This window comes from Hakea prostrata, chromosome 5, assembly GCF_041222555.1.
Source record: "Hakea prostrata isolate BN-2017 chromosome 5, UWA_Hpros_2, whole genome shotgun sequence".
NCBI classification, from domain to species: Eukaryota; Viridiplantae; Streptophyta; class Magnoliopsida; order Proteales; family Proteaceae; genus Hakea; species Hakea prostrata.
Genome location: NC_142604.1, coordinates 38,847,137 through 38,866,482, shown reverse-complemented (window position 1 = coordinate 38,866,482; position 19,346 = coordinate 38,847,137).

Sequence of the window (19,346 nt, the reverse complement as noted above, 5' to 3'; positions counted from 1 at the left end):
ATAATATTCAATTCAACATCAGTATAATATGACTCATTTGTGTCATTTCTCCATATCATTACCTTGTCCTACTCCAAATGGTAAAAGTATGTAATACCATTACCACACCATATTTGCTTGGTAAAGTATGGTCTCGTATAAGTAGCGCCACTTTGATTTTGGGGGTATATGCGTGTGTGTTCTACTCCAACCTTTTTAAGTTTCTTTACATTTTTTAGGGAACTAGAAAGGGAACCCAAGCAAGGTAGCAATGTAGTTATTGACTGTCTTTTCTTTTATTTTCTTAATTTAGTAGAGGGAGGATTTGGGGTGGCATGCCTACAGCCGTGCCTCTACCACCTCCTAGGCCCCTCTACAATTTTCTTGCATATGCATGTTTGCATTTTATAGTCTTCATGAGTACAAGGAGAAGAGAAAGCCAAGATCAACTTGATTATGACAGTTTTTTTTTCCTTTACTTGTATTGATATTAATAGATTGTATGTACCAGCAATTTTCTTCTGATATTAGCATATTGTATATACCAGTAATTTTCTTCTCTAATTATTCCGAGGGCCTTATGGTTATCTTCATCTTTCTATAACAATGTGTTAGACTGCTAACATACTGGCTTTTTTCTTTAAGAAGTCTTAGTTGGTATTTGAATTCTTCTATTTCATTTTCTAATTATTCAATTTTGATTTTTCGTAATAAAACATAGAGCAAATTGCACTAGCACCCCAAAATGGAGGCCTTAAAGCACTGACACCCCACTTTATGTTTAAAAAGCACAGAGACCCTAAAATTGAATTTTTATTGGATATATTTGTCAAATTTATCACTGAAAATAGTTAAATTACTGTTTATCATTGGTTATATCCCTATAATAACAATTCCCGAAAGGTTTTCAGTGAAAATTTTAAAACATTTATTCAATGAAAATCCAATTTTGGGGTCTTTGTGCTTTTTAAACATAAAGTGGGGTGTAGAAGTTTGAAATTTTGCTACTAGGTGTTAGAACCAGAATACAGTAGACACTATATAAGATAGACCAACATCATGCAGTAATATAAGGAAAAGTACAACATTAAGAAAATCTTATGTTACAAGCATTTACTCGTACGTTGCAGAAAAACGAAACAATCATAGCAAAACTCGAATAGAGTGAGTTGAGGCATATAGAATAGTACATTTCTTTAAGGTATTTGAACACCCCCTTAAAGTGCAGATTATGTTTGACCTTAACGTCCTCACCTCTAAGATATAACAATTCTTTTAGATCTAAAAGGCTTTCACTTCAACAGATTCTATTTGCAAAGGATATACAAAAGTAGTATGCAACACATGGGAAATTTTCATTCTATTATTTCTCTCTGGGACACCTAGATAGTGGCATCCATGCCCGGTCACCTCTGTCGGGAAAAATTGTGATTGATCGTACAATCACCTCCCCACAACGGGTTCCTAGATCAAGACCCACGACCCACAGACACAAGTGCCAAGTCCCAACATAGTCATTTAATATTTATTAATTAATTATTTCTTTAACTAATTATGTATGCCCCATGTCTTGGTCGAATAAGTAATAGTATTAAGAGCAATTATCAAATAAGTAATAGTATTATCATTAGCACCATCCGATGTGGGATTAAAATAAATATCGTAAATTAGGTTACCTTGTATATGTTGTATTGCCTAAATCCTTGAATCGAAACCTTATAGGTAAGAATCAAACAAGAGTACTAAAACAAATTTGGGAGATAGAGTTTTACTGTTTTTTGGAACTTATATATAATATATAATATTATTTTATTTTTTTTTTAAAAACAAAATACAAAACAAGTGACCTAAATAATTAGTTAGAGCATTTGTCTTCTTATAACAATGTGAATCTTTTCACGTTATAGAGCTCAAGAAAAGTTTTAGGGCATTCCAATCTTGCAGCACAAACCATGGGATTTGTTTTTTTTGGACAGCCACTGCATCTACTGCTGAGTCACATTTCATCCAAACCTTCTGGAGTTGACAGTCCCTGATCGTTCCTTGTATCATGATGGGTATAAGGAAACCTTCTGGAGGTATTACCCATCATTCTCCAATACCTCTTTTCTAGCCGCTAGTTGAAGCCTCATCACCACTCGAACAACTCTCGAGTCAATAGAATTAAAATTTCTGGAATGATGAGGATCTCTGGTCTATGCAGTTACTCAACAACAATTGAGCATTTGGCCAAACAAAAGGAAAAACAACCATTGAGCTATATTTATAGCATTTTGTTAGCTCTGAATCTGAATCGTATTCTTGTTAGCTCTGTGCTCTAGCAGAGCTGTTTGTGATTAAGTTCATCAATTGACTTAGCCTTTGGAGGTGGACTCCCGATCCTAGCGGTCGGGCCACATCTGACGTTCGTTTTTGTAGGTCATTCTCAGGAGATCTAAGGGCTGAGCAGATTTTGGACACATCACATTTAAATAGCGATATTATATCTATCCCTGAAGGACCTTCTATACTGCATTTTCTAATGCTGTATAGTTGCTAGTCTACCTATGAAGTACTATTGTAATATAAAACAAACCTGGTGTATTATATCTAAGAGTGTCAATTGTGTATTGATTCCATTTTACTATACCAAACCACACCTTTCAAACCGTCCCATATCGCACAGTTTTTAAATTCAGTACAATCTGTATTGAAACCGTTTTTTAGAATTCGATACGGTACGGTTTTGGTTTTAGGTAGCATGTCGTCAGTATGTACCAAATATTGTACCGAATTACCATATACTAAAACCGTGCCATATACCGAAATTATTGTATTGATTTGACACCCTTAACCTAAGTTGGGTTGGGCCCAATTTAATGCCCAGTCCATCTTGACATTATTCCTGGGTTGGTCCTAATTTAAGGCCGAATCCATTTTGACATTATTCTTGAAAAATACAAATCTAGTGTAGTCCAGTCCTATTTCAACTATGCAATTTTTTTTCTTACCCAACAAAAAGAAAGAATGTCTCTAGCCACCATTTTCCTTTTTTACTAGATTTCAGTTTCTGGTTCTTTGGAATGAAAAAATGTTTCAGGAAATAATCGGAAGGCGAAAGGAAAGGGAATTGAAAAATAATGATGTTAATATGTTTCAGTCAATACGTTAGTTATTGTGGCAACATTACAAATTAAAAGATTAGAAAATGAGTTTTTCATACCGAAATTATACCGTATCATATATCGAAATGTGTCGTTTTTCTTGTACCGATTTTATACCAAATTGTTTTAAAAAATATCAGTTTTATATTGTACCATATAAATCGGTACGGAATGGTTTCGGTATGAGATTTTAAAGTTCAATATGGTACAACACCCAACCGAATTACTGGTATTGTACCAAATTGACACCCTTAATGAGTCTCTTTAGCTTATTATCCCAGCGGAGGAAACTTTACTATTATTTTTTCAAGGGAAAAAAACTAAAACACTTTATTATTACATAGATTCATAGTTAATTATTAATATTGTTATTATTATCACCTTAAAAGTCCTTTAGCAAACTCTAATTAGAAGGAACTTTAATTCATTTTATCACACTTAAAAAAAAATGCCCACTGTTGATGCAGAATTCGGTTCCTCCTGGTTGAACGCTCGAACCTGCAAAAACGTGCTTGACTGGTGTGGTCGAGTTTTGTCTCCGACGAACAAGTTAGTTCAGACGAACAAAGGAAGTCACCTCAATCTCTCAATGTATTCAATAACTTAAGAGTGCATACCTGATAATGATGAATATGTGGGTATTTATAGATCTTAGGAGAGGTTACCTTAATTGTGCAGTAATGGAGTTCGAATAGAACTCTGTCATTGTTGCTAGCTTCCTGGGGAGAGGAGTCTTATCCGCCAAGACAGTATTACTTGGATTGTAGTTGTGGAGTCCGATCTGGATTCTAAGAGTAACCCGACTTGATCGGAATCCTTATCCTTATCTTTAAGGAGGTTGGATATGATTCAAATTGTATACCTTGCTTAGTACCTTCGTTTTATTCATGGTCCGACCAAGGTTTGATTGGTCTAGTTCTTCTTTGGCTGACCCATATAGATCTATTACAAAATATCCATAACATAAGCCCCTTAGTCACTTGGTCACGTGAATTCCATGTTCGGGCCCAAGGGATTGAGTTTCTTTCAACCATGATTCAATCTAGTTGAGTGATTTTGGCTTGACTTGTGCTCAATCAAATTTGAAGATAGCCTAGGCGGCTCATCAATTTGAGGAGTGACCTTTGATCCTGGCTTTTATGACGACCTTGGAATTGCTTAATCATCTTGGATAGTCAGAGAGCGGAATATTTTGATTTGGTTCAATCACCACTCTCTACAGTCAAAAAAAGTGTCCTATATTTTTTTAAAAAGTCACCATGTTTCTGTGACTGAGAGGACATATGCTAAATCTCAAGACGAAAATCTTGCCCTCGATCATCTTATACTTTGTTCTGTTGTAAAATTCCTTGATTAACCTTGACTAACCATGCCTTTTGTATCATCTCCATGTAAACCATTGTTTTGGTCGGATGCATCTAAATTTTCATAGTGCTCAAACCATTGATCTAGTCGAATTGCTTGTGGTCGGGCGGATCATCAAATTGGTCGAGCTCTTGAGCTTTCATTTGAAGTTGTTTGGTTGACCATGTATTGGTCAAGCATTATGTTAATTCTTTCATAATTCCTTTAGTCTTCTTCATTGCCTCCATGTTCCGTGTTCACTTTGGGAACCACCTTGCTTCATGAGTTCGAGCAAGGGAGTTCATGTTTGGGAGCAGCCTGTGCTCATTGTTCCGAGCACAGGGATGTTCTCCCGTGGAACTGCCTTGCTTCATGATTTTGAGCAAGGGAGTTCATGTTTGGGAGCTGTCTGTGCTCATTGTTCCAAGCACAGGGATGTTCTCCCGTGGAACTGCCTTGCTTCATGAGTTTGAGCAAGGGAGTTCATGTTTGGGAGCTGCCTGTGCTCATTGTTCGGAGCATAGGGATGTTCTCCTGTGGGTAGCTGCATGTGCTTATTGATTCGAGCACAGGGAGTTCTCCCGTGGGGAGCTGCCTGTGCTCATTGGTTCGAGCATAGGGATGTTCTCCCGTGGAACCGCCTTGCTTCATGAGTTCGAGCAAGGGAGTTCATGTTTGGGAGCTGCCTGTGCTCATTGTTCCGAGCACAGGGATGTTCTCCCGTGGGGAGCTGCCTGTGCTCATTGGTTCGAGCACATTGATGTTCTCCCATGGAACCGCCTTGCTTCATGAGTTCGAGCAAGGGGATTCAGTTTTGGGAGTTGCTTGTGCTCATTGGTTCGAGCACAGGGATGTTCTCCCGTGGAACCGCCTTGCTTCATGAGTTCGAGCAAGGGAGTTCATGTTTGGGAGCTTCTTGTGCTCATTTTTCCCACATATGGCGCCAATGTTGATGCAAAATTCGGTCCCTCTTGGTCGAACGCTCGAACCTGCAAAAACGTGCTCGACCAGTGTGGTCAAGTTTTGTTTCCGACGAACAAGTTAGTTCAGACAAACAAAGGAAGCCAGCTCAATCTCTCAATGTATTCAATAACTTAAGAGTGCATACCTGATAATGATGAATATGTGGGTATTTATAGATCTTAGGAGAGGTTACCTTAACTGTGCAGTAATGGAGTTCGAATAGAACTCTGTCATTGTTGCTAGCTTCCTGGGGAGAGGAGTCTTATCCGCCAAGACAGTATTACTTGGATTGTAGTTGTGGAGTCCGATCTGGATTCTAAGAGTAACCCGACTTGATCGGAATCCTTATCCTTATCTTTAAGGAGGTTGGATATGATTCAAATTGTATACCTTGCTTAGTACCTTCGTTTTATTCGTGGTCCGACCAAGGTTTGATTGGTCTAGTTCTTCTTTGGATGACCCATATAGATGTATTACAAAATATCCATAACATAAGCCCCTTAGTCACTTGGTCACGTGAATTCCATGTTCGGGGACAAGGGACTGAGTTTCTTTCAACCATGATTCAATCTAGTTGAGTGATTTTGGCTTGACTTGTGCTCAATCAAATTTGAAGATAGCCTAGGCGGCTCATCAATTTGAGGAGTGACCTTTGATCCTGGCTTTTATGACGACCTTGGAATTGCTTAATCATCTTGGATAGTCAGAGAGCGGAATATTTTGATTTGGTTCAATCACCACTCTCTACAGTCAAAAAAAGTGTCCTATATTTTTGTAAGAAGTCACCATGTTTCTGTGACTGAGAGGACATATGCTAAATCTCAAGACGAAAATCTTGCCCTCGATCATCTTATACTTTGTTCTGTTGTAAAATTCCTTGATTAACCTTGACTAACCATGCCTTTTGTATCATCTCCATGTAAACCATTGTTTTGGTCGGATGCATCTAAATTTTTATAGTGCTCAAACCATTGATCAAGTCGAACTGCTTGTGGTCGAGCGGATCATCAAATTGGTCGAGCTCTTGAGCTTTCATTTGAAGTTGTTTGGTTGACCATGTATTGGTCAAGCATTATGTTAATCCTTTCATAATTCCTTTAGTCTTCTTCATTGCCTCCATGTTCCGTGTTCACTTTGGGAACCACCTTGCTTCATGAGTTCGAGCAAGGGAGTTCATGTTTGGGAGCAGCCTGTGCTCATTGTTCCGAGCACAGGGATGTTCTCCCGTGGAACGCCCTTGCCGCTTCATGAGTTTGAGCAAGGAGAGTTCATGTTTGGGAGCCGCCGCGTTGCTCATTGTTCCAAGCACAGGGATGTTCTATCGTGGAACTGCCTTGCTTCATGAGTTTGAGCAAGGGAGTTCATGTTTGGGAGCTGCCTGTGCTCATTGTTCGGAGCATAGGGATGTTCTCCCGTGGGTAGCTGCCTGTGCTTATTGATTTGAGCACAGGGAGTTCTCCCGTGGGGAGCTGCCTGTGCTCATTGGTTCGAGCACAGGGATGTTCTCCCGTGGAACCGCCTTGCTTCATGAGTTCGAGCAAGGGAGTTCATGTTTGGGAGCTGCTTGTGCTCATTGTTCCGAGCACATGGATGTTCTCCCGTGGGGAGCTGCCTGTGCTCATTGGTTCGAGCACAATGATGTTCTCCCATGGATCCGCCTTGCTTCATGAGTTCAAGCAAGGGGATTCAGTTTTGGGAGTTGCCTGTGCTCATTGGTTCGAGCACAGGGATGTTCTCCCGTGGAACCGCCTTGCTTCATGAGTTCGAGCAAGGGAGTTCATGTTTGGGAGCTACTTGTGCTCATTGTTCCCATAGATGGCGCCAATGTTGATGCAAAATTCGGCCCCTCTTGGTCGAACGCTCGAACCTGCAAAAACGTGCTCGACCAGTGTGGTCAAGTTTTGTTTCCGACGAACAAGTTAGTTCAGACAAACAAAGGAAGCCAGCTCAATCTCTCAATGTATTCAATAACTTAAGAGTGCATACCTGATAATGATGAATATGTGGGCATTTATAGATCTTAGGAGAGGTTACCTTAACTGTGCAGTAATGGAGTTCGAATAGAACTCTGTCATTGTTGCTAGCTTCCTGGGGAGAGGAGTCTTATCCCCCAAGATAGTATTACTTGGATTGTAGTTGTGGAGTTCGATCTGGATTCTAAGAGTAACCCTACTTGATCGGAATCCTTATCCTTATCTTTAAGGAGGTTGGATATGATTCAAATTGTATACCTTGCTTAGTACAACTTCGTTTTATTCATGGTCCGACCAAGGTTTGATTGGTCTAGTTCTTATTTGGCCGACCCATACAGGTCTATTATAAAATATCCATAACACCCACATTGTCTCTTTTCTTTACGTGATGCAATGGTTAGGTCTTCTAATTACATGCAACAAGCTACTGTTTTGTTTTGAAAATGTTATGATTCTAAAGTAAACAATCCTACATGTACAAAACAAATATTTGTTCAAACATATATAGGGATGTAATGGAGTCATTCATTCGAATGCACACTATTTGGATGTCTCTAATCGACGGGACCAAACGATTGAACCAATGCGAGAATGATCATCTTACCTAGGCAATATGATTAAAAACCAACCAAACTAATTAACCCCTATAGATAAGATGAGAATGAAACACACTGGCTCGCAATTGATCTATCTCTCTCTTTCTTGAGAAGTCCATTCATTTACAAAAGCTTAGAATAAGAACCCATTTCGCTCTTTCAATTCTTTCTTTTTGCATTTGAGAATTTATACCAAAATGAAGAAGACCACAAGGAGTTCCACTTTGGGTTTTCCCCTTATATAAGGGGGAAAGAAAAGAACCCTTCATTTGGCATTTGTGGTTGTGGGTTGCTTGAAAGAAGTACAAATGGCATTTGTGTGGTGGGGAATCAATGACCATCAATGGGTCAACGACTCTCATACTTAAAAGCCCCATAGGAATTTCTGCATAAAGATACACATTCAAAGTTAAAATTTTTATCAGCATAGACAATTATTAAAGTATCCTTAATTGACTAAATATCTCTTCATGTATTTTCTGTAAGGCAGGGTCAGCAGGTAATTTCCGACAGGATGAAGGAAGGAGATGGGCAAAGAAAAAATCCCTTCACTCACATATATGAATGGGTATATGGTCAAACAAGCTAGGGATCTTCTTTCATCGTCCCTCTGTTATTGGTATTTGTAGACTATGCTTTCAGCCATATCCCTCAACCGGAGAATAAAAAAGTCGAGTTCCTCTCTCGTTGTGCTTTGTCACTGCATTTATCTAAGGTGTGGTGGTTACAACGACCACCACCATTTATTGTGAACTCGTCCATGTGTAGCTTAGGCAAAGTGCTTGGTGCTTTTATTGAATAATTTAATAAAGCTATTTCTTATTGACACAAAAAGAGAGTTAAACAACGATAATTTAGTAATTTTTTCTCCTTAGATTTCATGGGAGGATATTTTGATCATGAAATTGAGAGTTAACTGGAAACTAAGCCCAAGCGTTAAGTTGTGAGCAATTTATAACTTATCCCTCATAAGTGAGTCAACTAGAATTTTAGCCCATTTTAAGTGAGATAAACGTAAAAACTCATAATATTGTAATAATCATAAAAATGAAGAATTTCATTGAGTTATTCTTCATTTTTGCCTAAAAATGATAAGCACACCTAGTTTAATAAGAACTTGCTTTCTAGCTTGTGATTGAGATTATGCTTTCATCCCCAAAGTTTGTTTGAGGTCACTTCAATTTTGCTGAATAATTCTCTCTTCTGCTGCTTCAAAACTAAGAGGAGTAAGAAAGCTGATCTTGATGGCAACAGTGTGGATTAGTGGATGGACAGAGGTTTCACATACAATACACCATACGAGGTTACCACCATTATGTCAAAAATACATCCATATTTGTTTGGATAAGTTTAGTTGCTAGCTCTACAGTATACTTTGAAGCCTTCTTTCAAGTGTTATAACTCTAGTGGAGTTATTTCAAAGCAAATCAATACATCTTCTACAAATACTATATGTGTCATAAGAGGTGTTCAAATTCTGATTACCACAGCTTCCATTTGCATATAAACTAAAATATGGGAAGAACATCCTTGACAAAGCACCATTCTAGGTTATCATAAGCTTTGTGGACATCCAACTCTAAGACTAAGTGATCATTTCCTTTTTCTTTTATTTATTTATCTATTATTATTATTATTGGAGGCAATGGTTGACTTCATAGATTATAAGAATGTTCTTTGATGTACATTGATTTCTAACAAAGACTGATTGGGCTAGTGATATGTACTGTTTAATTAGCAACTCTTGAGCCTCAATGCCATGATTTTGTGACAATTTTAATAGAGACATTATATACACTTAGACTGTGAGCAGGGGTGGAGCCAGGATTTAATATTGTGGGGGGGGGCGAAGAATAGAAGTCCAGATTGAGAAATCACTAATGCTTTTTAGCTACACCTATTGTGTGGGCGGATAAGACCCATTGGGGGCCCCACCTATGAATTATTTATTATATTACGAAATAAATCCACATATATTTTGTGGGGCCCACACATATTTGATAAAAATAGGTAAATTATTAATAATGATAATTTTTTCAACAAGATATAGGTAAATTAAAGCATCAGTATTACAAGAAAAAGAAAAAGAAAAAATACACATGACTTCAAGCCTAAAAAGTCAGATGCAAACTAATTTGTTTTTTTTTTTGATAAGAGATGACCAATGGTAGTTAGTTACTTTAGTAACTATAAACATTTTATTCACAATAAAAATCAAATACAAAAATTGGAGAAGAAATAAAGAAACAAAAAATATAAAATCAAATAAAAAATAACAAAAAAAATGAGAAAAAGAGAAACAATGAATAAATTGATAAAGAGAAAGAGTACTTAATTGTGGAAAAGATTTTTTAATAATCAGAAGGCGAAAGGAAAGGGAATTGAAAAATAATGATGTTAATATGTTTAGGTCAATACGATTAGTTATTGTGGCAACATTAATAATATATTTTTTTCAAAAATTTCTCTTAACCCACGTTTTTCATATATCGAAAAACAATGAATAAATTGAGAAAGAGAAAGAGAAAGAGTACCTAATAAAGAAACAATTAGGAACAAAAAGCCAAAACTAAACTCCAATCACTTCTACCTAATCCACCTAGCTGCCAAAAACTCTTCTCATTTTGAATGGAACCAATTCCTATTTCTCAATATCAATCTGTTTTATGAGTTCAAATCCATCCTTTGCCAATAAATTTAAATTAATATTTCAAAGATGAAAAAATATAGAATATTTAAAATTATAAATTTATGTTAAAAAATATGAAACACGTGCATTTGCACGCACTAGTTACCATAAAAGCATGCACTCCTCAAAAGTGGTTGTATTTCTTTTACCTAAAAATCCTTATCCACTCAAACTCATAATTTCTCTTAATTTTTTACAAAAAATAATAATTATTTTACTTTCACGACATGCAAGTTAACTGTTGTTAAAACAACAACTATAAAACACTTTAGTTATGATCAGTAGTCATGTAACTTTGCATGTATTATTGACCTAAAATACAAGTAGAAATTAAATTTAATTAGTTGCCCTACGAGTCCTCTTTGCTTCAATATCTAATTCTAAATGTAAGTTGTGAAAATAATATGCAAAGGAATTTCACTGATGAACTTTCTATTATAAAGACTGCGACATTGGAGAAAACTAATTTGGTATGTAAATGTTGATCATATAATTTTTAGAATATTTTTCATTCCTAAATCATAATACTATGTTGATTATAGTCCCTTTAGATTATTTTTTATTATTAAAATTATAAAGTATTTTTAATTATATTAGGTTGGACAAGAGAAAAAAAAACACAATATGCTTTTCTAAAAAAATTTCAATGTTTGAGATGTTTATTGACCGTGGTAACAGATACTACAATATCTACCTTTGGTTTTCTTGAAACAATTACAATACAAATGCGATATTATAAATCAGTAAGCTCACTCGTAGAGTTTTGAGTATATCTTGTACTTTAGGAGAAATCCATTTCAATATATGAGGTTCACTATTGTTTATTTACCATCTAAAGTAACCTATTCTATCTTAGACAAGGGCGGACCCACTCAGGGGCCGGGGGGCCATGCCCCCCCCCCCCGATTTTTAATTTTTTTAATAATTTCTTATTTTTTTAATTTTTATATTAATTTCCTTTATTTTTTTGATTTTTTCTCTTCTCACATGTGAAATAATAGGGTAATTTTCATCTGGACCCCCTGAGGTATGGTCCAGGTCACTTTTAGTCCAGTTTAAGTTTTCTTTTGCGTATGGCTCCCCTGTGGTTTCAATAAACTATTAAATAAGGACAAGTTTAACAGAAACTGTTAGTTTAATAATTTTTGTGACGAAAATACCCTTTTTCTAATTTATTTGTTTTAGTTATTTTAATAAGTTTATTTATTTTATTCAAATAATAATATAAAAATCTCATTTTTTGATAGTGAAAGGAATCTCTTTAACACCACCAACCTATGATATTTAACCGTCGCTCTCTCCGTCTTCTCCGTCGTCGGCCATGAACCCTGCTTGCTAAACCATGTAAAATAACAGATCTGAAACTGTATTCCACCAACAAATACATGCCATTTTCAGCATTACTTCTTCTTGAAACAAATAACTTTTAGTTATCTTACCCTTCTTTTTTGCAATGAGAAACTAAGACAATTCCAATATGCTGCAAACTAGTAACATACTGTGTTGACGAAAGCGTGGGACAGCAATTGTACCTTTAGGTACCATCCACTGAACCAGTAAACTTGGGTTCCAGATGAAATGCAAAGCCAATTGAATGGGATTCACTCCAGTGCAAGGCAGAAAGGCCTTGCTGATTTCCACTTTCATGAGTCAATAACAGAGCAATATAACGAACCGAAATTTGATGGTTAACAATTCCCAAATTATAGACCACTACAAAGAGGGTAATCCTTCAGAAAGCAATATCCCTACGAGAAATTCTCCAGGTGTCATAACTTTAATAGCTAAGATAGGGATACTTTGAGTTCAATATCTAAGAAAATGGCGTAGAAAAGGGGAGAAAAAACCTGCATTTAGAAGAGCGGGATGACCAGAATCCATGGCGAAGTCACCAGCTGTGTGAGGTTTGACGGAGCGAGCGCATTCCAGGGTGCGGCTGCTGCAAGCAGGGCCTTCACTATGTCAGCGTGACCATGCTTCCCCGCATGCATTAGTGGATTAAGGCCTTCTCCGTCGAAGTACGATACATGGACGCGGCCATCTATCAGAGAATCAACTTTGGATAAGTCACCGGACTTCACCGCCTTGCACAGCTCCTCCTCCACCTCCATGAACTCTGCTTGGGTTTTTGATTTTCGCTTTTGTACGCCGTACCAAATGAGGTTAACAGAGATTTGGCCGGAAATGAGAGAGCCCTTGTGGTATTGAAGACAGAGAGATTTGGCCGACGACAAAGAAGACAGAGAGATAAAAACTAAAACAAACAAAGAAATAAAAAGGGTATTTTAGTCACCAAAATTATTAAACTAACAGTTTCTGTTAAGCTCGTCCTTCTTTAATCATTTATTGAAACCACAGGGGAGTCATATGCAAAAGAAAACTTAAATTGGACTAAAAGTGACATAGACCAAACCTCGGGGGGTCCAGATGAAAAATTACCCGAAATAATATGTATAAATGTCATTCCAAGTTAAAAAATAACTCCTCAATCCCTATTTATTCTCCCCTCTTCTCTCTCACCTCTTTTCTTCCTATTTGTTCTCCTTTATAAACTTGGGTTAAGAGAAATTTTTGAAAAAAAAATATTATTAAATATTTAATTTATTCTATAAACGGATTAAGGAAAATTGGAGAAAAAAATATTATCCACAATTAGGTTCTCTTTTTTTTTTTTTTTTTTTTTTTTTTTTTTTTTTTTTTTTTTTTTTTTTTTTTTTTTTTTTTTTTTTTTTTTTTTTTTTTTTTTTTTTTTTTTTTTTTTTTTTTTTTTTTTTTTTTTTTTTTTTTTTTTTTTTTTATTTTTTTGTTTTTTATGTTCTTTCTTTTTTTTTTTTTTTTTTTTTTTTTTTTTGTTTCTTTTTTTTTTGTTTTTTTTTTTTTGTTGTTTTTTTTTTTTTTTTTGTTGTTTTTTTTTTATTTATTATGGATGTCCATTACCCCAAAGAGATTGTACTTCCAATTGAGATCTCAATTACCTCGGATGCAATATTGGTGAGATCACAACCATCTCATTACACAATATTCATCAATATTTCCATTCTATGCACCTTCTATCTTGCCAATCTATCTTTCATATCAAGAATATCTTTATTGTGTGCAGAATCATATATTGTATTTCCATTCGAGTAGATGTTCCTTCTACTATAAATATGTAATGCACTCAACTAATGAATCACTTCGATTGATCTTGTTTGTTTTCTTCTTTGTCTCTAATATATTTCTCTTTATTTTATAACACGTTATCACGATTCCGCTCAAGAACGAATCCGCTCAAGTATTGCGTTTTGAGAAGAAAGACAGAGACTATGTATCATTATGTTTTCTATTCCAAAGTGAAAAGAATGATCGACCTCCTCGCACGTTTTTGTAAATAATGGAGTTTACCTTGTCCATCTTGAAATGTAAGTGCATCATGATAAAAAGGTATGTGTTTTATTGAATCTAAGAATCAATCAAATAATAAGATATTATGTTGCTTTAACGATTGTTGTTTTATTTATTGTAAATAGTGGTTGCTAGCTTTGTACCACAAATATTGTTAAATGCACCTGAAGTTGCAAGATTTGAAATGTAAATGAATACAGTCGTTCATAGATGCACATGAAGTTGCAAGATTTGAAATCAGAAATAAGTACGCTTTACAGATGCACATGAAGTTGCAAGATTTGAAACTGTAAATGAGTACGGTTCTGCCATGGTTGCGATTTGCTGCCTTTTTTGCTTAAATACGGTTCTCTGCACTGAGTTGCGTTTGACTCGTTTGCTTAATAAATACGCTTCGTAGTTTTTTAAATTAATTCTCTTTTGAAATTATAAGGAGAAAATATTATTCATGAAAATATCCCAGAAATTTTCAAGTTTCAGATTTGTTGTTACAATAGTAATATTGTAAAAGGAGTTTTAAGAAATACTCAATGATATCATGCCTATTTGTGGCTGAGTAAAATAATGGACTATTAATGAAAAGTCATGAAGCTCGCCTTATTGGTTCTGTTCCATTCCCTGAAGTGAATGCAACAATTCATGATATGCCCGAAAGAAGGCAAAATTAAAATCATGGTCATGACTGCGTAGAAGAGGATGAGGCAAAAGACTGAATAATTACCGTCATTATTATGGAAGTAAATAAGAGAATAATAAGGATTCTCAATATAACAATTCAAGAAGTGAAGATAATATTTTTTACCGATTTGGTATGAAAGCTATTAGACATGTATCTATCATACTCCACAATATTTAATTAAGCTTTGTCAAGCCTTAATTAAATAAATAAAAATAATGTGGAGATAAATTAGATTTTCCAAAATCATGATACTTGAGCAATTTTTGCCTATAAAATGAATGATTTTGATGGCCTCACAGATACCACATATCTAGATGCTGCAAACTTCTTTGAAGATAATAGTTGAAGATTTGATTATGTAATTATTTTCTCTTCAAATCTCATCTCATATGTTAGTTTATCTTAAATTTAATCTTTTTCTTCTATAATTTTTTTTTATTGACTTTCTATATATCTTTTAATATATTTTGTTTCATTTTGATGAAGAATGTGAATATTCTCTTATATGTCGTGACGCATATTATACCGAGAGAAAAATATACATATTTCTCTTATTTGATGATGCGGAAGCTAATGTTCATATAAAATCGGTAGTACAACATTGATTGAAGCTCCGAAAGAGCTAATCTATTATTATCTCTGGGAGATAAAATTGGTTATAAATAATTCATTATTTTGTAGTAAGTCTCAAAGAAACTTATTAAGTTTCAAAGCTATTTGCCAAAATTATTATCGATTGAGACTACAAATAATGGTATAAGTAAATCTCTATACAAAGTTATTAGATATTTCTCCCAATTTGTACTACCGAATATCGCATGGTTGAAACACATGCTTGGGTAAATCAAATGAACATTGATTCCAATAATTTTATTATTTGGCATGACCGGTTGGACCATACCGGATCAAGTATGATGCGAAAATTATTGAAAATTCAATTGTCATCCATTGAAGAACTAGAAGATTCTTCAATTAAGTGAATTTTCTTGTATTGTTTGTTCTCAAGAAATATTTATTATTAAATATTCACCAGCTAAAGTTGAGATTGAACATTCTACGTTTTTGAAACGATAGAGGGTGAAATATATGGGCCCATTCACCCATCATGTGGACCATTCGATAATATATGATTTTAATAGATGCATCTATAAAGTGGTCACATGTATGTTCATTATGAACTCGCAATTTGGTGTTTGCGAGATTGTTTGCTCAAATAATGAGATTAAGAGCATAATTTATGAATTATAAGATAAAGACAGTTTGTCTTGATAATGTCGGTGAATTTACATCTCAGCTTTATGATTATTATATAACAACTGAGATCACAGTTGAATAGCCTGTTGTTTATGTTTATATCCAAAATGGTTTAGCAAAATCATTTATTAAATGTCTCCAATTAATAGCTAAACCATTGGTTATGAGAACAAAGCATCATTTGTACGCATTGGGCCAAAGGTTGTCATAAATTCTCCCTATTACAATTGGCTTATGGTCGGCCAAATATTTCTCATCTTAAAATTTTTGGATGTGCGCTTATGTTCTAATTGCTCCACCACATAAGCAAAGATGAGTTCCCAAATAAAGTTGGGAATATATGTTGGATATAAATCTCCTTATATAATGCAATATATTGCCAATGATAGGAGATTTATTTAATGAATTAGTTTTTCCAACATGAGGGGGAGAGAATAAACATTGGAAAAAGAGATTGATTGTAATGCATTATCACTATCTCATTAGATCCTCGGACCGAGCACCGTGATTTGAAGTTCAAAGGATAATGCAATAAATATTGTGAATCAATTGCCGTTTGTGACTCGCTAGAGTTACTAAATCTCATATTCCCTGTAAATGCTCCAATTAGAATTGATGTCCCGGACATCTTCGGTGCAAATGAAATTAAACCATGTTTAAAACGTGGAAGATCAATCGGTTCTAAGGATAAAATCCTAGAAAAAGAGAAGGAGCAAATGATCAAAATGATCATAAAATGGAGACAATTGATTATGAAAATCCTGAAGACATAACTTTCTATGAAACCCAGAAGAGGTTCAGGTACCTGAAAATAATGAAGAGATCTCGATTAGTTATGTCATTGCAGGAAAAAGATGGAACCGAAAAGATAAAGTTGTCGACAACATTTTTTATTGTTGAAATAATATATCAAGACGAGGATCTTGAATATAAATTTGTTGATAAATATAAATCAAGAAATGATTGGCCAAAATGTAAAGACGCAATTCAGCTGAATTGAATTTGCTTGCAAAATAAAGTTTTTGGACATGTAGTCCAACATCCCAAGGTATAAAGCCGTGGGGTACAATTGAGTTTTCTCATGAAAAAATGAAATGAGAAAAAGAATGAAATCGTGATATATAAATCATGAATTATGGCACAAGAATTTTCGCAGATGCCTGGCATTGATTACATGGAAACATGTTCTCTTGTGGTGGATGCAATCACCTTCAGATATCTTATTAATCTGGCAGTATATGAAAATTTTGACATGCGTCTAATGGATATTATTAAAGCCTATTTATATGGCTCACTCGAGTGTAAAATATATATATGAAAATCCTTGAAGGATTCAAAATGACTCAAGCATATAAAAATTCCTAGGAAGTTTGCTCAATAAGGCTTCAAAGATTATCAGGGCATATATGGTAATCTCCTTAGTGGATATTTACTAAATGAAAAGCATAAAAATGATCCAATTTATTATTGTGCCTTTATTAAAGGATATGGATCTAATTTTAGTAAGTATATATGATGATGATTTAAATATCATCGAAACTCTTGGAGAGTTTCCAAAAGCAGTAGATTATTTTAAGAAAGTTGAAATGAAAATCTTGGAAAGACAATGATTTGTCTTGATTTGTAAATTGAGCATTTGACGAATGAAATATTTGTTCATCAATCAACTTATATAGAGAATATTTTGAAGAGATTTTATCTAGATAAAATACATCCATTGAGTACCCCAATGGTTGTTAGATCGCTCAATATAAAGAAAGATTCATTTCGACCCCAAGAAAACAGTGGAGAATTTCTTGGTCCTGAAGTACCATATCTTAGTGCAATTGGGCATTAATGTATCTTGCCGATAATACACAATCGGATGTAGCATTTTCTATAAGTGTATTAACAAGATTTATTTATTCTCCAATACGAAGACACTCGAAATGTTATAAAACATATATTTCAAGATATTCGAGAAATTATTGACATGATATTATTTTATGAATGTGGATATCAACTTACTAGTTTTGCAGATGCAGGATATTTATCTGATCTACATAAAACTAGATCTCAAACATGCTATTTATTTTCAAGTGAATGTTAGTTATTTTATATTTGGTTAAGATCAATGATACAATACATTCATGAAGCATGCAATCTTCTACTAGAAGAAGGAATTTAAACAATATTATATGAAGATTATGCTGCATGCAAAGCTCAATTGAAGGGATGATACATCAAAGAAGATAGAACGAAGCATATTTCACCGAAATTCTTCTTCACTCTTGATTTTCAATGAAATGGTGAAATATATGTTCATTGAATTCGTTCAAGTGATAACTTGACAGGTTTATTTATTGAGGCGTTGCCTACTTCAAATGTTGAGAAGTTGGTATATGATAATGGAATGTACGTATTCAAAGATACTCAATGATGTTATCATCAGGGGGAGTAAAATACGTGCTGCACTCTTTTCCCTTAACCAAGGTTTTGTCCCACCGGGTTTTCCCGGTAAGGTTTTTAATGCGGCAGCTACCAATACGTATTATTTAGATATGTATACTCTTTTCCTTCACTAAGATTTTTTCCACAGGGTTTTTCTTAGTAAGGTTTTAACGAGGTACATTATCTATTGATGGACATCCAAGGGGAGTGTTATAAATAATATTTATTATGGATGTCCATTACCCCAAAGAGATTGTACTTCCAATTGAAGATCTCAATTACCTCAGATGCAATATTGGTGAAGATCACAACCATCTCATTACACAATATTGGCAGTCAATATTTCCATTCTATGCACCTTCTATCTTGGGCGGCAATCTATCTTTACATATCAAGAATATCTTTATTGTGTGCAAGAATCATATATTGTATTTCCATATCAGAGTAGATGTTCCTTCTACTATAAATATGTAATACACTCAACTGAATGAATCACTTCGATTGACTTGTCTTGTCTTTCTTCTTTGTATCTGAATAGTATTTTTTCCCCCCCCCCCCCCCCCCGGCCCCCCGTGTGTTGGGGGGAGGGAGGGGGGGTTTTTTTTTTTTTTTTTCCCAAGGGGAGAGGGGGGCCCCCCCCCCCCTTTTTTTTATGAATGGGGGTTTTTTCCCCCCCCTTGAAGAGAAGGGGGCGCATGAAAAAAAGGGGTGTGTTTTATTGAATCTAAGAATCAATCAAATAATAAGATATTATGTTGCTCCAAGGTCAAACAGTAAGAAGAAGCAGCCCTGCGTGTAGAAACACCATACGTGCCAGATGGATCTTGGCACTCCTGAACTCTTTTGGATTTCCGGGCTTCATTCTCTCCCCTTGGAACTCGTTCACCCATTAAAGAAACACCAGCCAACGAT